This window comes from Myotis myotis, unplaced genomic scaffold, assembly GCF_014108235.1.
Source record: "Myotis myotis isolate mMyoMyo1 unplaced genomic scaffold, mMyoMyo1.p scaffold_m19_p_4, whole genome shotgun sequence".
Lineage (NCBI taxonomy): Eukaryota > Metazoa > Chordata > Mammalia > Chiroptera > Vespertilionidae > Myotis > Myotis myotis.
The window spans coordinates 2,062,227-2,081,266 of NW_023416346.1; the positions used below are offsets into that span (position 1 = coordinate 2,062,227).

The window sequence follows — 19,040 nt, forward strand, 5'->3', positions numbered from 1 at the left end:
AACGTGCATTTTCGTGTGGGGTGAAAAGGCTTGTGTTCAACACTTGCCAATCCTGCCTGGTGGCTATGGGCAAATCACTTACCCTTAATGCTTCCTTACTTAAAACCAATAATAGCAGTGTATGTACTGGCCACCTCACAGGGTTCTGAGGGTTAAATAGAATAACCATGGGTTTAGCAAACCTGCAGTGTACATGGATGGGAGTGTCTGCTTTTTAGGAACTCATAAGCTAGTGGACAAGCCATTCATGGAAAGAAGTTTAAAGACAAGATAAAATATGCTATGAAGTCTGTGTCTTGGACACCTTATTAAATTTTGTGGTGAAAACTATAGTCTAATACTGTATAAACAAATGTGCATGTGTGTTTTTAGCATGTTTTTAAAATATATTTGTATTGATTTCAGAGAAGAACGGAGGAGAGAGAGAGATAAACATTCATGATGAGAGAGAATCGTGGATCAGCCGCCTCCTGCATGCCCCACACGGGGGATGGAGCCTGCAACCCAGGCACATTCCCTGACGGGAAATGAACCCGGTTCATAGGTGGATGCTCAACCACCGAGCCACACTGGCTGGGCTAAACAGATGGTTTTAAAATTTAGGATGCTAGTATTGTTGTATTGGGAAGTGTTGAACACAAAACTAATTCAAATTAGTTTGGATTTTGACCCTTTATTACAAATTAACATAAGGTATAACATAAGTAAGTCCAACTCAGTCCCATACAAATATAATGATTTGTTTTATGGGGTTTTGCGACGATTTTTGCATACAATTTGGTGTGTACAGCATTCTTAAGTCAAAAAGGCAAGCTGTGGTAAACTAGGAACTGCATTCGGGCATCAGGGGTACTCTGTGTAGACTTGTTCCAAGCAGTCCATGCATCTGAAATTAAGCTGATAACCTCCACTTTGGAATGTCAACATAGCAGTCTTTTTTTTTTTAATTGATTTTTTTTAGAGAGAGAGGGTGAGGAAGAGAGATGGACTTGTTGTTCCATGTATTTATGTATTCATTGGTTGATTCTTGTATGTGCCCTGACGGGGGTCAAACCACAACCTGGGCTGTGGGGCCCAGGCTCCCATCAACCGAGCTACCCTCTCAGGGCCTGGAATATCAACATAGACGGTAGTCGATGTGACATCGTGTATATCGTGGGCTCAGAAGCCCCTGCCGGGTTCCAACAGGGAACGGTGCGGAGGATTTGGCCAGAGGCTCATCGCGCTCCTTAGTGGTTCCTAGCGCTTTGTTTGTCGTCCGCCGCACTTCACCGTGTTTCCCTTGGCTGTTCTGAGGGCGTCTGTGGTCACCGGGCGGTGGGTCAGCGAGGCTGGAGGAAGCCTCAGTGCTTTCAGGTACTGAGGTTGCAAGAGCGAGCGATCGAGCCCCTCGGGGCACCTGCCTCATGGGGGGTGGGAGGGCGCCCCCTGGCACGTCGCCCCCCGCAGCCCTGGGAGATGGCCACACCTTCCTCCTATCGGTGTGGAGCAGGTGGCCGGGGACTTCGCACCCGTGCCGCCTGGCAGCGTCCCCGCCTCGGGGGCCTGGCCGCCTCCCGGACCCCGTGACGCGGGTCAGCTGCGCCTCTGGGACAACCCCCCCCAACCCCCCAGGCCCCGCGGCTGCGAGCGCCCGGCGCGTGGTCTCCGGCCCGAGCCTTTCCGCCACCCCTCCCCCCACCATCCCGGAACTGGGGGGCGGTGACGTCATCATCCGGGCACTCGGCGGCGGAGCCACGGTTCACAATGGAACAAAAACAAGCGGCCCCACTCAAACTCTGAGGGACGCGGCTGCGGCTCGCGCGGTTAACTCTGTCCTGTCCGGCCCCGCGCCGCCAGCTCCTGCCGCGTGGTACGCCGGGTCCCCGCGGGCCTCCCCGCCCCCACCCCGCCTCAGGCCACCTCAGCCCCCGCTCGGCGGGGAGCCCGGGGCTGGGGAACCGTGTCCCGGGGGGGCGGGGCGGCCGAGGCGCCTCTGAGCGAACAATCTTCCCCGCCTCGGCGCCCCTCCCCCCGCTTTCCGGGTTCTCCGCGTCTGGCGGCCGGGCTCCCGGGGCGGCGCGCCAGTCTCCCAGGCTGCGGGGCGGCGGGTGGAGGAGGAGCGGAGGGAGGGGCTCGAGGCCAGGGAGTGGGAGGAACAGCTGATCGCCGGGGTAGGTGGGGGCGGCGGGGCGGGGCCTCGAGGGGCGGGGCCTGCGGGGGGCGGGCTCGCGGGGGGCGGGGCCGGGGGCTTTGGGCGGCTCTGGAGCGGGTGGGAGTCTGCGCCGCCGCCGCCTGCGCTGCCGCCGCTGCTCCTGCCGCCGCCGCCGCTGGCCGAGCGGTTTTTTTTTGTGTGGCTTTTTTTTTTTTTTTTTGCTTTGGTGGAGCCGCCATATTGACGAGGACGGGCAGCCGCGGCTGCGGAAGGTAGTGGCCGCCGCCAGAGCCGCAGCCCCCGTGCAGCCGGCGCGCCGGGGCCTCCCCGCTCAGCCCCTCCCGCTCTCAGTTCGCAGGCCTCGCGGGAGCCCGTGCGCCGCCCCTCGCGGGAGGCGGCGGCTCAGCGCCCGGCTCGGTCGGCGCCGGGAGCGAGCGGCGAGCCGCAGCGCAGCGAGCAGGCCCGGAGCGCGGACGCGGACGGCGAGCGGGGCCCAGCGAAGCGGCCGCTGAGGGAGGAGGAGCGGGAGGAGGTGACGCAGGACAGACGCACCGCCCGGAGCCCGTCGGGGCGCAGAGCCCGGCCTGAGAGGAAGGGAAGAGGGTCGGCGGCGGCGGAGGAGGAGCGGCCGCCGCTGCGGGGCGGGCGCTGCGAGCGCGGAGTCCCGGCTCCCGAGCTGTCGCCTCAGCCTCTCCTCGGACTTCGACGCCCGTCCCCTCACCGGGCGCCCGGGACGCCCCGGGGCCGTCTTGCCCCGGGACCGAGTGGTGCTGCCGGTTCCGCGTGTCCTGCTGCCGGAGACCAGACGCCCGTGTTGTGCGGTGAGTGGCCGCCTCGCCCGGGGCGGGGAGCGGGGGGTGGCGCGCTTTCCCGGGGCAACAGCTGGACTTGGCGGCGGGGAGGAGGGCGAGGGGTGTGTGTGCGCGCCGGGCACCCCGCCGCCCCGGGGGCTTCCCCGCCGCCCCCACCCCGGGCCCCGGCGGGGCGGGCGCGCGCGGCGGGGGCGCGGGGCCGGGCTCCCCGCGGACCGGCGTCCCGGGAGCGTGTGTGTGAGTGTGTGTGTGTGTGTTTGGGGCTGGAAGGGAAAATGGCTGACGGCTCCGTCCCTCCCCCTCCTCCCCCTTCCCGTCCTGTCTGGGGCCGAGTGGGAGGATGGAGTCTCCGGGCCCTGCGGGCAGCCTCCGCATCCGCACCCCGGGGGCCGGCGCGGCGTCGGGGGGCTCCCGGCTCCCGGGCCCGGGGCTGCCGCTCGGGCGCACGGGCGGCCGCCCTCCTCCCCATTCTCGTTCCACTTGACACCGAACGCCATTACTGAGGTGGAGTGATTTGGAGCCGGAGCGCTAGGCCTCGGCTCCGTCTGGCGATCGAACCCCGCGGCTCGGCCGCCTGCCCCCGCCCGAGCCCGCAGCTTCCCCGCGACCCCGGCCGCCGCCGGGTCATCGCCGCCCCGGCCCCGGGGCCCCAGCGGACGGTGTCGGGATGCAGACATCGCTCCCAGGCTCCCTCGGACCCACCGCCTTGGCTATTTTTAACCGTTTCTGCCCAAAAGAGTAGCTGGTGCGAGTTCGGGAACGAGGAAACCTCCCGGTTGTGGGGACGCGAGGCTTCGGCGTCGGGCAACGGTTCCCTTTTCATTCATTGTGGGAGCAGGTGCCGACGGGTTTGGGGGGGATTTGTGTGCCTTTATGCAGCGGCTGGGACCCGCCCGGGGGTTTCCTCGCTTTTCCCAGGCAAGTTGGTTAAGATTGCGCAGGTTCTTTTTGAAAAGCTCCGCAGTGGCAACGTGAAAGTGGATTTTCCGCTGTTCCGTTGGCACAGGTGTGTGGCCTGTCTTCACACGGGCTTTGAATGTAAACCCCCCGAGCGAGGTCCATGTTCGTTAAAGGTTCTTGCTTTATTTCGGGGGCGGGGGGGCGGGGAGGGAATATTCGATGGCCTTCCTTCACCTGAAAACCCTTGAGTCCCTGAAGTCGACATAACGCTGGTATATCTTCACTTCGGAGGAAAAATTTGGAGTGCCTCCATTAGGCAACTTTTCTGCAGGCACGTCACCCTCTCTCGGAGCTCATTATCTGTTCGGTGATGATATGGTAAGGACTGGTTAACCATGACTAGCTGGGTTTTGTTAACCTGTACACTTGAACTTTGTAAAAATAGAGCCTGCAAACTCTCCTTCAGCTCTGCCTGCTCGGCTGATTTCAGTGGGCTGCCATTTTGCTTTCAGCAAATGCCTTCCAAGAGCTACAAGATTCGTGTATTAAATATACAAAATGTATTGATATTTGGCCTCTCGGTTTTAAAGCTGGGACGTTGTCTTAGAACTTGAACTCTTTAAGCTTTATTGTCCCAGTGTTTAGATAACAGTGAAAACCAGAAGTATTTCAAATTGGTGTACCAAGGGGGAACTCAAAATGTTCCTCATATATTTTGCTTTCTCTAATTAAAAAAATAACACATTTGAACTTACACAAATTTTTGCTCCCTGTTCCTTTTAAAATGTATTTTTTGCGTGAACCTTTAACTTGTAATTCTCCACATATTATCTTGACGTTCTTTTGTTTGCTGACCTTGGTAGTTTCTGAGGGAAAATTTCTGGAGGGATTAGATAACAGCAAGAACATTCAGATGTGGAAATCTAAATTCTTCAGAAAGTAACTTGGAAGGCACATTTTACCTTTCATCAAATTATTGGAATCTCTTGGTGTTCCGTAGTTCTCCTGTTTTATCACTGGAATGCTCGAGTGGGATTTACTTTGGATCTTTTTTCTTTCAGGATTTTGAAATACATTTTCTAACATCTCAAGAAGATAAGAGGTTGCATGGCTACCTCCAGAGATCATTTTTCTTTGATGTGGTATTAATAATGCTCTTGCAGTTTTTGAAGGTGGATGTTTTCCATGAATTTACTTATCCTGGATTTGTTAGTTCTTGAGTAGTTGGACACAAGGAAGCATTCTTTCAGGCCATTTATTATTTCGGAAGGACAATTTAAAAAATAATAAAGTTTTCACACTTCAGATTCAGAATTTTAATATTGAAACCAGTCTTTGTTTAAATCAGGTTGACGAGTTGTGGTAAAAGGGTTAGTTTTTTGGACAGTTACCTGGTGGGGGCGAGGGGTGTCTAATGCTGTGGTTATTGAGCTAGTTGTTGATTTTTAATTCTAAAAGAATGTAATGCTTTATAATAGCCTGCATTATATTCCCTCTTTTACTGTTATGTTTTTTGAATCTTTATTTTGTTTTTTCTCAAAAATTGAAAACCACTTGGTTCTTTTAGGAGCTATAAAAGCTATTGTATTTATGGCTAAGTTGTCTTATTTTATTGTTGTTAATGTTCACGCAAGGATATTTTCCCCGTTGATTTTGTTTTGGAAGGGATAGAGAGAGACAGAAACATCAATGTGAGATGATTGGTTGCCTCCAGCATGAGCCTGCAATCAAGACCGGACTCGAACCCGGGACCCTTATATCTGAGGGTGGACCCTCCATCCACTGAGCCAAACTGGCTAGGGCTAAGTTGTCTTGTTGTAACATTCAGAGTCTAATGTTAGTAATTGGGAAAGGTTTCATGCATCAGACCCCACCCCTGGCTGCACATTAGAGTCACTTGGGGGAGTTAAAAAATAAATAAATACAGATGCTTGGGTCCCACTCCCAGAGACTGATGAATTGTTCTGATATGGGGTCGGGGCAAAAGCTCTTTTTTGAAAGCACTGGAGGGTGACTTCTCAGATGCAGCTGGGCTTGCAGACCACCGCGTTACTGCTGTGAGTATGTTCTTACTGAACTTTCAAGTGGATAAATCAGATTGATTTGGTTTTTTCTCAACTGTTCTCAGTTATCAGCATAATTGTCATTTATTAAGCATTGAAAAGTGCCAGCACTACGTAAACCATTTCCCACTTCCTACCTTCCAGAGAGAGTATTCTCTCCATTATACAGATGAGGGACTGAGGCGCAACCGGTGGTGCTTCCACTACTGCGTCACATTAGTGAAACAACGCTGATTACTGTGGGGTTTTTAAAAGAAAAAAAAACCACTTAGAACTTTTGGGTTGTTTTCTATACTGGAGTAACTTTAGATTAAAAATTTTAAATATGACAGTAATCTGCAATTTGGGAAATACCTTGGTTGGTCCAGGGATATGCTAAAGCTCTGAGGCAAGTATGTTCTTTCCCTTCCACGTGTCTCCCAACACAACACGTTCAGGTTGATAGTTTAGTTGATGGGTGTGTTTACTATTAAAATGATGTTAGGCAACTTTTAACTTTTTTATTTAATTCTTCATTGTTTAAAGCATTATATATAGTAGTACATATGTCTCCTTTTCCCCCATTGACCTCTCCCCGGCCACCCCCACCCCCCAGCACAGGCCCTCGCCCCCCCCAGTGTCTGTGTCCATACAAGTCCTTTGCTTGATCTCTTACCCCACCCCCTTTCTTAAAAGATGCAAAATGGAGGCATTGTCTCCCAGTAATTTATTTAAATCATCTCACAAGTGAACATTTAGTATCATGTGAGCATCTGTGTTCAATTTGAGAATTCTAAGTTTTATTTAGCCTTGTTTACTCTCTACATTTTACAAAAGCTTTTTTAAACTAAGGGCTTTATTTTGTATTTTTATAGTTTTGGCTGATAATTTTATGGAATGAATGAAATAGTGATAGCACTTTATTGTTTCTTTTAATTCCTTTGGTCTCGCCATTGTGCTAAATTCTGTATGGAGAGAAGAGAGGAAAGCCTGCTAACATAGAATCTCTGAGCATTCTTAATGTGGCACGTGATTCGTCCGATCTTTCTGTTAAAGTAACGATTACTATAGTCTTATTTTCTATGCTATAAAGTCTATCATAAGGAGAATAGACTTAATGAGTCTTCTGTTCTGTATATATTGGAGTTTGGATTATCACTCAGTTATTGCTATTCAGTAACAGTGGCCGATGTAATATACTTTTAAGGAATAAGGTGTGAAAAGATATACCGTTAAGATGAGCTATCTTATGTTTATTCTTTAAATGTGCTGTGCTTGTCTCGTGAGCTTCAGTGAACACCCATCTACTGTACACGTATTCCACAGCAAATGAGTTTCTAATCTTTTCTCACAATCTTATTTTCACAACGATTTTCCCACCTCACTGTGTATCAGAATCACCTGTGGAGTTTAAAAAAATGTATTGGCCCAGCCGGTGTGGCTCGGCTCAGTTGGCTGGAATGGCATCCCTTGCACCAGAAGGTCAGGGCACCTACCCAGGTTTCCGGTTCCATCCTGGGTTGGGCACGTGCGGGAGGCAACCAATAGATGTTACTCCCCTCTCCCTCCCTCCCCCTCTTAAGAAAAACCCAATAAAAATGTATTACAAATACAAAACCTCAAAAGATGACTCTGATACGCGGTTAGGGGTTTCTGGTTCTTTTTGCAATTCATTTTGGGGAAAGGGGAGATCTGAGGCTGAGATTGTGCCCTACCATTAGACAGTAATATTCTTGCTTGAGTTAGTTTTGTCAGTCACACTGCTAACAGTTCCAGGCGCAGACACTGTGAGAGCTTCAGACCCGGGTGAGTCATGGGAAGAGACCCGGATAGCACTTAGGATTTTATGCACATACACACACAAAATGTATTTGTTAATCACCTCTTACTGAGCACCTTCTTAGAGTTATGGTTCCAGCTCTGATACTGACATATCTGTTAAGGCATTAGTTTCCTTTTTATCTATTCAACACATTAATTGGGCTAGAAATTACTATTGTCTAGAATCTTATTTTGTATGAAATTGGGAGGGGGGGACATTGGACTAGCTGATCTCAAAAGTTGTCCTAACTAATTTTGTCATTCATTATTGTGCCTCCTAGGAGACTGAATTAAGTTACTGTATTCGACGTCTATCTAGTTGGGATATAAGCCAATGGAATTTTCCTTTTACCTTTCAGTTTCTTTAAATAAGTTAAATAGAATTTCATTCTGAGCCCCAGTCTTCTCCACTGAGCCCAGATGCCATGCACAGCAGAAGTGGATTCTCTCCAAATGCTTGCATGCTGGCTTTAGGAGTCTGGAATGACATGCTCTGGTGTCACCCCTTCCTCCTGCCATTTCTTTCCCGTATTGATGCTCTGTAAGTTACCTTCATACTGTGTCTTTCTTTTTGTTTGATTTTTCTTAGATGATTAATTTTGCCCTCCAAATTCTTTTAGGTTGGTGGCACCCAGTTGGTCAGACTCAAGATCCTAAGTCTGCCAATACATCCCTAGCACCTAGAAAGTTCCTGGCACATAAGGCAGTCGATAATATTTTGTTAGATAAATAGTCCACCATATTCTTGGTCTGATTTCTCTCCTCACCCCCCCCCCCTCCCCAATTCTCTTTATTGCTTGGAGTTAAACTTGACCTAATAATCCTTTTATGATGAGCAGCTCTGAAAGGAGTCTTAGCTCTAGTCAAACTCTGGTTTTCAGATAAGGAACGTGGCTCAAAGAGGTAAAGGAACTCGACTGAGGTACATGGAGCTGTTTCCAGATGTAACGAGTCACATTAATTAGTGGATTCTTTAAATCCCATTACCTTTGTAGTCACTCTCATAAAATTTACACTGAAGTCTCTCCCTAGTTGATAATGAATCATAAAGTCAGGGAGTCTGTCCTTTATCTTTGTGTGTTATAGAGAGCACGTAGTATTACATTGTTTACAATAACTGTTTGCCCGAATGGCAAAATCTGGAGGAATATTTGACCTCCAGTAACTTGAACTGCTCCTACGAAATGGATGTGTCGTCACATCATGGCCCCCTTTCAGTTCTCCTTCCTGTAACTGATCAATCATGTAAGCATGGGTCGCTTTAGACTCATATGGACCAACCATCATCAAAGGAATTTTTTTTCCTGGGATGATTTTGAGTTGGTAGTTTTGTGTCCCATCCTCAGCCACGAAGCCTGTGGAGTGGGAAGAGAGAAAAAATTAGGAAGAATTAAGGAGTCTTTGACTTCTTTCCCGTTTTTCCCATTTCCCTCCTATTGACTGTGGTGGTTATTGGGGGGTGTGAGTTTAGGTTGCTGGTTACTTAGAATTTCTTGTAAGTGCTCTCAATCCACTTGGACCCTAGAGAGCATGGAAATGACTGTGTGGCGTTAGACCCATGTTCTTTTACCTGATGGTGTTCTTTTTTCTGATTAAGGTAGTGGAGAAAGGGTTGGTTGCTCTCCTTGATAACACCTCAGCAAACTTCCTCTAAAGGGCCGGATTATAAATATTTAGGGCTTTGCACTTAGAGTCTAAGAGAGCATCGTGGTGTTTGATACTCATGTTAAAGGAAGGCTCAATTGGAACGATGCGTTATCAGAATAGCTTATTATTTTCATGTCTTCAGGGATAGTGTTCTGTATAAATAAAGTTTTCAGAGCACACTAAAGCTTACTTTTAAGTACTTAAACCAGTTTATTTGCTGGAAAGCTGCCTAAAGTTCTATACTTTATAACTTTTATCTGATTATGAAGTCAGTATATTCTGTTAAAAAGCTGAGCCGGTTTCGAGCTCTCTGCACCTTGTAGCCTCACAAAATTGAGGAAATCAAGGGCCCTGCACACGGCCAGGTGAAACGATGCCACATCTGTCAAGATGGAGAAAAATATGGACAATGTGAAGTTTACCGTCCAGTGCAGCAGATGCCTGAATACCTTGGTCATCACAGACACTGGCAGTGAAGGAGCTGAAATGAACCAGACACTGATCTGTAATGTTAACACACACACACACACACACACACACACACACACCCCGCCCCAAGAAAAAGTTTGGGGAACGTAAGGGGGGGGAGCAAAAACACAAACCCTACCTCTGATAATTCCATTGTGTTGAAACAACCATATTACAGATATGTGTTGAATAAAAGGTTCTCAGCAGTTACATGATGAATTTACTAAGTCATGTCCTGCCTCCACTTCCACCTCGGGACCTGAGTGTGTGCATTTGTTCACCTGCCTGGGGAGCGGTTTTCATGTCCCTCCTTCCCAGCTCCTTTTTTAAAAAAACATACATATTGTTGTTGATTTCAGAGAGGAAGGGAGCGGGAGAGAGACATCAATGAGGAGAGAGAATCATGGATCAGCTGCCTCCTGCACGCCCCACACTGCGGATTGAGCCCACAATCCGGGCCTGTGCCCTTGACCGGAATCGAACCCAGGACCCTTCAGTCCGCAGGCTGACACTCTATCCACTGAGCCACACCGGCTAGGACCCCAGCTCCTTTTTAAGATAGTGCTTTTGTAAATACTGCTCAAAACTGTCGTCATGAGGTTGACTTTAATATAATTTTCCAACGAAATTTCCTATTTTGGTCCCGTCTCCCTATCCTCCATTTACTTGCCTCCCAATTCTCCATGCACTCCCCATGCTTTCCCATTTCTGCGACTCTCCTAATAGTCCTTTTAGAGTGGCCTGGTTGTTTGCCTGTGCCAGTAACATCTTGAACATAATTTAATTGCTCTTCGGCCTGGTCCATTTTATGTATCTGTTGCTTTTCCTCTTCAGTGGCTACTGAGCTTTACAGGATTATGCACATAAACTAACGGCCCCAGGCTTCTTTGAATAAATGTGGGGTTTTGGGGGGGGGCGGTTGTGTGTTTTTAAGCTATCTCTGTTTTCTAATAATGCTTATTTTCGTGGTTCAGGTCTTGGTCACCTCCCTTTGTGTGTGCTGGCCTGGGACATGAGATTACAGTGCATGCTACAGTCATGCATGTGGAGAGTGAGGGCCTCTTACAAGAACTGGGTAATGGGCTCTGCTTCCTGTTTCTCTGCCTTTTCCCATTTTAAAACGTTACCTAGTTGTCACCTTAAGTAAGGTCCCAGCTTCTGCCTATTGGCTGATAGAGATGTTTCTTTGTCTTGCAAGCGGTACTGCCTGCTTGAGAACAGCTCTGTGCCAGCAGCTTTGTGGTGTCTTGTGTGTGCATTTGCAGGTTAGATGCATTTTGCTCTTTTATAAAAATAATTGGAAAACAAAAGGGCCTGTCTGGAGGTCTCAGCAGTGTCCTTGTGACAGGGAATGATCAGGATATGAACCTGTAACCTTGCGGGGTTAGGTTGTGCTCACTGCTCGTGTTGGTTGACTTTGTTCAGTGCTCAATGAAATAATTAGAATGAAACGGAATTAAGTATGGCAAATGTGTAATAAACCTTATAGATATATATAAAAGGTGAGGTATAAGTAGAGGGTTTATAATACTTTCCTGTGCTCTGACTTGAGAATTGGGAAAAAACCTAAAAACTCATGTTTAATTAGTATGTATATAGCTGTTTACTGTGTCCTTTAGAGATATTAATCAATTATTCAAAATTCTTGAGTTCTTCTTGACTCGGAGCTGGAGGGGGGTTGTGGGTCCAGACTGAGGGTTGGGGGAGGAACCTAGTGTAGCACCTGCAGGTGTGTTCCTTGCCTGATGGTGGAGGTCATTGTCTGACCAATATAAACGTTCGCCTCTGCTTGAGGATTGTCTCGGTGCATCATGAGAAGGAGAATCATGGAAAAATGCTCTGCCTTCCGTTTTTGGTGTGTTTTTTTTTTAAAAACAACATTCATCTTTTAAGTGGAAGAGCTTTTGTTTGTGTGGGGTTCTAGCCCATGATATTTACTACATTAGAACTTAAAGCAGACATTTAAAACATTTATGTATGCACTCAAAACAAAGATCATTGCATGTTAATGTAAATAATGCTTTTATGGAAAAGAACTTTCCCCAAACAGGAATTAGTGAGAAGAGCGTTGCTGTTTTACATGTTTGCAAATTTGCATATCTGGCTTAATCGAAGACAGCTGGATTCTCTCTCTGCTTCTGCCTTCAATCTGTTGTCACATAATTACATGCTGCCTCGGGAAGAACTCCGCTGTACACCTGAGGGAGAATGGCCGGGAAATTGGCAAATCTCGCCTTATTATCATGAAAACCGTTTTCATCTCTACTATGAATTTTTACTTTTTAATTGAGATATAACTTGCATACAGCAAGTCTGCAAATTTTAAATGTGTAGTTTGATAACTTTTTACAAATATCTGCAGAACTACCATTCAGATCAACATAGACAATCTCTAGCACCCCGGAAGGCTCCCTCATACCTCCTCCCCCCACCCCCAAAAAGAAAACCACCCCCCAGTATTCTGACCTCCATCTTTCAGTGAGTTAGTTATGCCCATTTAAGAACTTTATATAAAAGGAATAACAGTATGCACCTTTGAGTCTCACTTCTTTTACCTGACATATGCTTGATTATTTTTTTTCTTTTGCATTACTGTGTAGTCATTGAATGAAATATGCCATGGCTTACGTCTCCATTTTATTGTTACAGACATTTGGATTGTTGGTGTTTTTACCAATTTTAAAAAGTGTGACCATGATTATTTTAGTCCATGTCTGTCGATGGTGGTCTTTGCTATACACACAGAAGTGGAATTGCTGGGTTATAGGGTATATGAGTATTTAGCTTTAATAGATACCAGATTTCCCAAGTCACTGGTTGTACCAATTTAGAATCCCACCAGCAGTGTCACTCAGGTTACTCTTCCTCATCATCACTTCCCATTGTTAGTCCTTTTAACTTTAGCCATTTTGATGGAGATTTAAGAATTTCTAATTGTGGCTTAAATATTCATTTGCCTGTAGAAGTTTATAATCTTTTAATATGTTTATTGGTCTTACTGATACTTAACTCTTGCTTACCTATAAAATTTTAAGTTTGACCAGCAGACAGCTTTAAGCCTTGTAGCACAAAATCACTAGTTGAGTGAATTTTTTGAAAGAAGGTATTTTTAAAAATGAACTTAATCACCCAGCCGGTATGGCTCAGTGGATTGTCATCCCATGTTCGATTCCCAGTCAGGGCACACGCCAGGGTTGTGGGCTCCATCCCCAGTAGGGGCAGTGCAGGAGGCAGCCAATCGATGTTTCCATCTTTCTCCCTCTCCCTTCCTCTCTCAAAATCAGTAAAAAATAGTTGTCTTCCTTATGATGATCAATTTCTTCCCACATCAGGTTTTTTTTTTAAAAAAAACATTAATCTATTTAGTAACAAGGGAGATTAAACATCCTGTTAATTAAAAAACTTTGGCTTTAGAATATGTCTGGAAAGATCTTTTCTCTTGAGAGATTCAATACTTAAGACTGAAAAACAGCCTTCAGATGTAAACCAGGAAGACAACAAGGATTTGGAGAAAAAGGATCCCTTGTTGGCGGAAATGTAAATTGGTGCAGCCACTATGGAAAACACTATGGAGGTTTCTCAACAAATTAAAAGTAGAGCTACCATATGATTCAGTAATTCCACTTCTGGGTATTTATTTGAAGAAAACGAAAACACTAACTCACAAAGATCTATGCAAATGTCCAACTAATGAATGCATAAAAATGTGTACCATACAACGGAATACTTTATGACAATAAAAAGAAATGCTGCAACTTGCATGGACCTCACAAATAATGATGCTAGGTGAAAGAAACCAGTCACAAAAGATTCCATATTATATGACGCCATTTATAGGAAATGTCCAGAATAGACAAGTCTCTAAAGAGAAAAACGAGGTTAAATTAGGACTGGAGTGAGGGAGGAGGGACTGGGGCGTGATTGATGCTAATGGATATGGGGTTGCTTTTTGGGCTGATGAAAATGTTCTAAAATGGATTGTGCTAATTGTACAACTCTGAATAAAGTACAATCAAGTGAATTGTACACATTATGGGTGATTCATATGGTAAGTGAATTGTATCTCAAGGCTGTTATTTTTAAATTATTATATGTAACATTTAATATCCTGAAGATAATCTCATTGACTAAAAGGAATTTCCAATTCTTTGGGTTCAAACCTCTTCAAAGTCTTTACATTTGTGACTTAATCTAACTGGAGAATTGGGTAAAAAGAGGACCCCCTTGGAAGCACATTGGAAATGGTGATTATTGATCATCTGTCTTGCATAAATGTTGACTCTAAATGAAATGAGGTCTTTGTTTTCAGTGTATTGGATCAGCATTTCATGATTGGATTGGTGACGTCTATAAGTGAACTAATTGTGATAAAGATTGGTAAGAACTATTAATGGATAACTTCGTTGTTCTGTCATTTTACAAGGAGGAAACTGATGAGTAAGCGTATCTTCTGTGGCATTTGGTATGTGATTGTGTCAAATGTTTTAAGTCACCATTGCTCACTTATTAGGTTGATTTGTTTTAGGGACTGAAACTTGCTGGGACCTCACCGTTCAGAAGGATTTGATGAATGAATGTTTAAGTAAAAGGTATAGCTTCCTCTTGAAAAGCAATCCAGGTGTATATACACTAGGTGCTTTAAAGGATTATAGTGTAGAAAGTTGTGAATATTAACTTTCTGTTCAGGGGCAGAACTATAACAATAATAGGTGGGTATTAGTGACAAGGGAAGTAAACTTTGATTCCCAGGAGGGAAGATCTCCCTGCTGACTTCGTGGGCTTCACAATGCTGTGGCCGAAAATGTTCAGGGGGAGATGGCATGTCGAAATTCCTACATTTGGAGCATTTAATTTCCAAATTTTAATAGTCTCTGTGCACCCGTCTCCTTTTCCTTGCAAGGTTTTATCTTTCACAGTATCTCTTCGTTGTTGTTTTTGTGCTCAAGTGTTTTCTTTTAAAAACTAGTGTTTTGTTTTCATTTTTATATTAAACATTAGTACACGTGATTTGTCCTTGTGCACTCGGAATGTATATGTTCTCTTTAGTAGAGTGTTCTAAGTGTTAAAATCTCTTGTTTTTAGTTTGTAATTGAGGTGTAATTGACATAGCATTATTAGTTTCAGGTGTACAATGTAATCATTTGATATTCATATATATTGCAGAATGATCAGCACCATGAGTACAGTTAAAATCCATTATTATATACTGTTAAAAATTATTTTTCTTGTAATGAGAACTTTCAAGGTCCATTTTCCTAACTACTTTCTTCCCCCATGTTTTTATTGATTTGAGAGAGAGAGAGAGAAACATTGATGGGTTGCCTCCTGTGTGCACTGCGACCAGGGATCGAACCCACAACCTGGGTATGTGCCCTGACCTGGAATTGAACCAGTGACCTTTTGGTGCACGGGACGACGCTCAACCAACTGAGCCACATGGGCCAGGGCTTCCTAGCTACTTTGAAATATGTCAGACAATACTATTAACTACTAGAGGCTCGGTGCACGAAATTGATGCTGGGTAAGGTCCCTAGGCCTGGCCGGTGATCAGGGCTGATGGGGGCCTTCCACCAGCCAGCCAGGGCCTTCCTTCATTCCCTGCCGCCCCCTGGTGGTCAGCACATGTCATAGTGAGTGATCGAACTCCTGCGGGGACACTTTGCATATTAGCCATATATATATAGTAACCAGGCTGTACATTACATCCTATGACTGACTTATTTTATAACTGGAAATTTGTACCTTTTGACCACCTTTGCCCATTTTGTCCATGAGGCAATCACCAATCTTTTCTCTCTATACCATGAGCTTGGGGTTTTATGTTTTCATTTTAGATTCCATATATAAGTGAGATCTTACAGTATTTCTTTTTCTGGTGGACTTATTTCACTTAATGCCTTCATGGTCCATCCATGTTGTTGCAAATTTAAGATTTCTCTTTTATTTTTAACTGTTAAGTTGTATGAGTTCATTAACCCCTTATCAGATATATGATCTGTAAATATTTTCTCCAGTTAAGTTGCCTTTTCATTTTGTTGCCGTTGCTGTGCAGAAACATTTTAGTTTGATGTAGTCCCATTTCTTGTTAATCTTTTGCTTAGTTCTATCCATTAGAAAAGTGGGACATTGTAGTCTTTAGTTATTGTTGAATTGTCTATTTCTTTTCATATATTTTAAGGCTCTGTTATGTTGCGCCTATATACTTATAATTGTTCTATCTCCTGATAAATGGGCCCTTTTATCGTAGACTGTTCCTCTTTATCTTGAGCAGTCCTTTTGTCTACAGTCAGTTTTACTTTTCTAAATGAGTAGCCACTCTGGCTTTCTTATGGTTGCTGTTTTGCATGATGCTTATTTTTCAACCAATTTGTATCCTTGGCTCCAAAATCTGTCTCCTGTTGACATTATGTGATTGGATCTTCCTTCTTCAATTCCAGCCTGTCTCTTCATTGTGATTGGACCCACTCACATTTCATGTCATTACTGACATACAGTATCCCCCCCTTATCCACAGGGGATACACCCAGACACCTGAAACCACCAATTATATCCCAAACCCTCTATGCACTACGGATCTCATTGTAGCTGTTGGATTTGCGTTTCCCGAAGGCTAATTAATGATTGTGAGCATCTTTTCGTGTGCTTTTGGCCCATTTCTGTATCTTTGGAGAAATGCCTCTTCGGATTCTTTGCCTATTTTTAAATTGGATTGTCTTTTTATTAGAGTTGTAAGAATTCTTTTATGTTATGTTTCAGATACAAGTCCCTTATTAGATTCATGACTTAGAATTTGTTTCTCCCATTCTGTGGGTTGTTTTTTCATTGCCTTGACTTGCATTTGTGTATAGTTTATCATAATAATGTGGTAAGAATGATGAGTCCTGTGCTGATGATAATGTTATTGGGGTGGGAAAACGTGCTGGTGGAGATGGAAAATCAGGCCTTTTCTCCAGCAAAGGCTACGTTTGAACATTGCTGTGGACTCCGCTGTTGGAAGTAATTTGCTGCAGTTCAAAGTCCGGTGTGTGAAAGCTGCCCTCTCTGTTGAACAGTAGTTCTTGAGCATTTTCTGTATATGCCCCATCTCTTAGGAATACAGCTGTTGTGTTCTAGAAGAAAAGTCTGTGGCTACATAGCCATTAACAATGACTTAGAATACTTACAATGCGAAAATCATAAGTGAAAAGTCCAGTTTTAGAAAAAGTGCTTCTGCATTAAAAGCATTTTGCTAGAGTTCCTCTTCAAGGTGGGGGTGTGAGGAGAGAAATGGAAGCTTCTTCCTGATTTTTCAGCATCATCAGTGCATGGCCTGGGAGTTCACGGTGGACACCCTGGAGCTTGTGCTGTCGGGTTGGAGCCCTAGCTCTTCCCCTGTGACCGCCTAGTTATCTGCCCAGTTTCTTTACTCCTGAAATGGGGCTCATTATAGGCTATTCTGAGGGTTAAATAAACTTGTGCATGTAACTCGCTTGGAATAGAGCCTCACACGAAGTAAGCACTCACGTTAGCGGTTATAATTGCCCTTAATAAGAAAAACTGTATTGAAAAGTATTGGAATTGGGGACTGAGTGAGTGTTGGGAAAAGAAGTTATGGCTGAGTGTGAATGCCCTTGAATCCTAGTGCTTACATAACAGGTGGAGAGGAGGGAGCGGGCGGGCGCTGTTTCAGAGGTTGACAGTGTTGGGAGTGGAGACCAGCTGGGCTGCTGTTCACATTGGAGTCCGTCCTGGAGGGGTGGGCATGGGAGTGGAAAAGATAACACTGATGCCCACTGGAGCCAATGGGAAGGGGTTTGACCCACGCCAGCCCCCCATTTTAGTGTGAGCACCTGCTTGTGTGCCAGTGAGGCCTGGCATTCAGTGAGGAGCAGAGTTCAGGGAGAGATTCTAGCCTATAAGGACCATTTGAGCAGAGAGAGAATAATAACCGGGGAGGGGAAGAGTCTTCCTTGTCCTGGGGGCGGGGGGGGTGGGTCTCTGGTATTAAGGACTTGCCATTGAAAGCTGCTGGAGAAAGCCAGTTCAGCAAAGTGTAAAATAACTAGTAAGTGTCTCGCTTATTTCAAAGAAAGAATGCCAGCCTGGTGGCTCAGTCAGTTGGAACATCGTCCCCTACACCAGAAGGTTGTGAGTTCGAGTCCTGATCAGGAGGCAGATGGTTGATGTTTCTCAGACCTCTCCCTCCCTTCCCCCCTCTCTCCCCCTCCTCCCTTAAGAAAACAAACATAATGGCAATCTTGATCCAGGTAGAAGGTGATGTTTTTCCCATCTTGGAGATGTTGAGATGCTAAGTTTGAATATGAAAAGATGCTGTGTTCTCCAGGCAGCCTGATCTTGCCGTTTGGATTAAATGGCATTTATTAAGATATGTAGCAGTAGTAGTCTTGCATAACTTAGTTATATTATATCTTTGATAATTTTTTTCAGATACTCAAAATCGTACACAGTACTTATAAAAAGGGAAAAGAAAATTACATTTTAAAAATTTATTGTGTGCTTGGTGTTTGCAAAATGCCTTTATTAAAATAATTCTCCCGGCATTTTTGCGGATAACGTTATCTCAGTTGGAAAGACCTGGAAAAATTGTGAGAGTTTCTTACTGGCCTTTAAAATAGGCAGCTTGTGAGGGGCAGAGGTAGGGTTTTGAACAAGAGTTGTGTTTGCGTCCAGAAATTAGTTTTAATGGATTCAGTGTTTTTAAAGCTCCTCAGATGATTTTACAGAATTGACAAATTTCTTATTCTTTTTTTTTTTTTTTAATATATTTTATTGACTTTTTACAGAGAGGAAGGGAGAGGGATAGAGAGCTAGAAACATCGATGAGAGAGAAACATTGATCAGCTGCCTCCTGCACACTTCCTACTTACTGGGGATGTGCCCGCAACCAAGGCACATGCCCTGGCCGGAATAGAACCCGGGACCCTTCAGTCCGCAGGCCGACGCTCTATCCACTGAGCCAAACCGGTCAGGGCCAAATTTCTTATTCTTAAGTCCCCCTCCAAGCTAGCCTAGGGAGGGAAAAGACCGGGTGGGGCTGGTGGCAGTCAGTGTGATCGGTCAGAGCATTGATGATCCGGGGGTCAGACCTTACTCTCCCTCCACCAGATGTTCATGTCCACGAAGCTTTGCATGGGATCTTATGGGAGTGAATCTTCAAACCATCCACAGCCTTCAGTTAAGACCAACGGGCAGAACACAGTGTTGGTAGCTTAGACA

The 19,040-nt window shown here is 45.4% G+C and overlaps 1 protein-coding gene across 9 annotated transcripts in view; it reads left to right on the forward strand.

Moving 5' to 3' along the window:
* Positions 1–2,353: 2,353 nt before the first annotated feature.
* The window catches only part of USP9X (ubiquitin specific peptidase 9 X-linked), a 73,914-nt gene continuing 57,227 nt past the window's right edge, over positions 2,354–19,040 (forward strand). For 6 of the 9 annotated variants that reach the window (XM_036305950.1, XM_036305952.1, XM_036305956.1 and 3 more), the window contains exon 1: positions 2,355–2,955. The gene's annotated coding sequence lies outside the window, so the exon portion shown is untranslated. Of the gene's footprint in view, positions 2,956–19,040 lie in introns of all 9 variants that reach the window. The other 3 variants (XM_036305954.1, XM_036305955.1, XM_036305960.1) reach the window with 2 other exon arrangements.